This window comes from Schistocerca nitens, chromosome 4 (genome assembly GCF_023898315.1).
Source record: "Schistocerca nitens isolate TAMUIC-IGC-003100 chromosome 4, iqSchNite1.1, whole genome shotgun sequence".
Classification (NCBI taxonomy): Eukaryota; Metazoa; Arthropoda; class Insecta; order Orthoptera; family Acrididae; genus Schistocerca; species Schistocerca nitens.
Genome location: NC_064617.1, coordinates 668904021 through 668907399, shown reverse-complemented (window position 1 = coordinate 668907399; position 3379 = coordinate 668904021). Strand labels below are relative to the sequence as shown.

Genomic DNA, 3379 nt, shown 5'->3' with positions numbered 1-3379 from the left:
CAGTTGAACGGAATGGACAGTCTCTTGAAAGGAGGATATAAGATGAACATCAACAAAAGCAAAACGAGGATAATGGAATGTAGTCAAATTAAATCGGGTGATGCTGAAGGGATTAGATTAGGAAATGAGACACTTAAAGTAGTAAAGGAGTTTTGCTATTTAGGGAGTAAAATAACTGCCCGCATGTCGTGGTCGTGCGGTAGCGTTATCGCTTCCCACGCCCGGGTTCCCGGTTTCGATTCCCGGCGGGGTCAGGGATTTTCTCTGCCTCGTGTTGTGTGCTGTCCTTAGGTTAGTTAGGTTTAAGTAGTTCTAAGTTCTAGGAGACGTATGACCACACCAGTTGAGTCCCATAGTGCTCAGAGCCGTTTGATCCATTTTTGAGTAAAATAACTGATGATGGTCGAAGTAGAGAGGATATAAAATGTAGACTTTCAATGGCAAGGAAATCGTTTCTGAAGAAGAGAAATTTGTTAACATCGAGTATAAATTTAAGTGTCAGGAAGTTGTTTCTGAAAGTATTTGTATGGAGTGTAGCCATGTATGGAAGTGAAACATGGACGATAACCAGTTTGGACAAGAAGAGAATAGAAGTTTTCGAAATGTGGTGCTACAGAAGAATGCTGAAGATAAGGTGGGTAGATCACGTAACTAATGAGGAGGTATTGAATAGGATTGGGGAGAAGAGAAGGTTGTGGCACAACTTGACTAGAAGAAGGGATCGGTTGATAGGACATGTTTTGAGGCATCATGGGATCACAAATTTAGCATTGGAGGGCAGCGTGGAGGGTAAAAATCGTAGAGGGAGACCAAGAGATCAATACACTAAGCAGATTCAGAAGGATGTAGGTTGCAGTAGGTACTGGGAGATGAAGAAGCTTGCAGAGGATAGAGTAGCATGGAGAGCTGCATCACACCAGTCTGAGGACTGAAGACCACAACAACAACAACTGGAGCGTCTGTTTCACTTATTAATCGTAAAACTTACGAATTGCTTGGCTCACCTCCACTGCGATACGCAAATATTACGTTAGCTACCTACAGTAGTCAAAATGGTTCAAATGGCTCTGAGCACCATGAGACTTAACATCTGAGGTCATCAGTCTCCTAGAACTGAGAACTACTTGAACCTAACTAACCCAAGGACATCACAAACATCCATGCCCGAGGCAGGATTGGAACCTGCGACTGTAGCGGTCGCGCAGTTCGAGACTGAAGCGCCTAGAACGGCTTGGCCACAGCGGCCGGCTACAGTGGTCAAAGTATCCAGGTTTTAGGACTGCGCACTTTGACAGCGACGTACCGGGGACCAATTCATGTGGTTTCTTTCCAAGTACTGTGTTCGCCCTTATCAGTAAATATTTTTGGTCTTGATTTATATGATGTATTCTCCTTAACTCTACGCGATGAGGTACTAGCCGTTACTAAACGTGTTCCCACCAACAATGTTTCGGAACGATGTCCAGAGTTTGCTGACATTTTTTTCACCAGGTTTAGGTTGCGCGAAAAACGTTCAGGCGCATATTGAATTGAAGGACCTTGCACGGCCTAAATTTTGCCGTGCTCACACAGTGCCTCACGTACTTCGAGAAGAAGTTGCTAACACATTGCATGAACTTGAGAAACAAGGAGTGATTGAACCATTGACACCATCACTATGAGCTTCGCCACTGGTTATCTTAACGAAACCCTCAGGCAAATTGCGACTGTACGTGGATTTTAAAGCCAATGTCAATCCTCAATTGTTGTGGCAACGTTTCCTTTGCGACGTCCAGAAGACTTGTTTGGCAAATTGTGTCCAGGCACATATTTCTCTGAGTTACATTTGCAAAACGCATGTCTTAAAATTCCTGTGGATGACGAGTCCTAGAAGATTCTCGTCGTGAATACGCATATAGATCTCTACAAATTTAAGAGACTTCCGTTCGGATGTGCCTCTGGACCGGCACTACTTTAGCAGTACTTACAGACACTTTGTGCGTCGATTCCTTCGGTGTGTAATTACCTCGATGACACAGTAGTTTCTGGTTCTAAGCTGCATGAAAATTTGCATAATTTGAGACAGTTATGTGAAGTGCTACGTGACAGTGGACTTAAACTCGATAAGGACAAGTTTACATTTTTACTGAACAGTTATCCTACTTGGGACACGTAATCAGCTCTCAAGGCATCCATCCAAGTCTGGATAATTCAAGAGCAATATCAGAGCTACCAGCACCCAAGACAGTAAAATAATTACAATCCGTTATCGGAAAGCTCAATTATTATCACAAGTTTTTGCCTCACGCATCATCTCTTGTAGCGCCGTTACGTGGACTGTGTCGAAAGGGCAGTCCGTTAATTTGGTCGCCTGAATGCGAACGTGCCTTTCAGCAGCTTAAATCCCGGTTGTTATCTCGTACATGTCTTACGCACTTCGATCGTACAAAACCTCTTGTCCTTATGATAGACGCTTCCGATTTCGGGATCGGAGCTGTTCTTACAAAATTGGTTTGCGCGATCGCCCGATCGCATTTGCATCGAAGCTACTCTCCTCTGCGCAGCATAACTACTCGCAGATCAAAAAGGAAGCACTCGCTTTGATTTTTGGAGTTACGAAATTCCATGACTTCTTATATGGTCGCAAGTTTACCGTTATCACCGACCATAAGCCTTTGGCGTCTTTTTTTCACCCGTCAAAGCCCGTGCCTACACGTACGGCTCAAAAATTTATTCGTTCCCAGAATGAGAATTTCACTCTGCAGCGGAGTGTGCGCTGATATGAAACTTCCTGGCAGATTAAAAGTGTTTGCCGGAACGAGACTCGAACTCGGTACCTTTGCCTTTCGCGGGCAAGTGTTCTACCAACTGAGCTACCGAAGCACGACTCAGGCTCGATACTCACAGCTTTATTCTGCCAGTACCTCGTCTCCTACCTTTCAAACTTTACAGAAGCTCTCCTGCGAACCTTGCAGAACTAGCCATGTCTCCGCAATATCCTTTCTTTCAGGAGTGCTAGTTCTGCAAGGTTCGCAGGAGAGCTTCTGTAAAGTTTGGAAGGTAGGAGACGAGGTACTGCCAGAAGTAAAGCTGTGAGTACCGGGCGTGAGTCGTGCTTCGGTAGCTCAGTTGGTAGAGCACTTGCCCGCGAAAGGCAAAGGTCCCGAGTTCGAGTCTCGGCCGGGCACAAAGTTTTAATCTGCCAGGAAGTTTCATATCAGCGCACACTCCGCTGCAGAGTGAAATTCTCATTCTGGAAACATCCCCCAGGCTGTGGCTAAGCCATGTCTCCGCAATATCCTTTCTTTCAGGAGTGCTAGTTCTGCAAGGTTCGCAGGAGAGCTTCTGTAAAGTTTGGAAGGTAGGACACGAGGGACTGGCAGAAGTAAAGCTGTGAGTA

At 45.2% G+C, this 3379-nt stretch overlaps 1 non-coding gene across 1 annotated transcript; it reads left to right on the top strand.

The window, feature by feature from the left end:
• Positions 1-3092: 3092 nt before the first annotated feature.
• Trnas-cga (transfer RNA serine (anticodon CGA)) lies at positions 3093-3167 on the top strand. The gene has a single exon. It is a non-coding gene; the product is annotated as a tRNA-Ser (tRNA).
• The last annotated feature ends 212 nt before the right edge of the window (positions 3168-3379 follow it).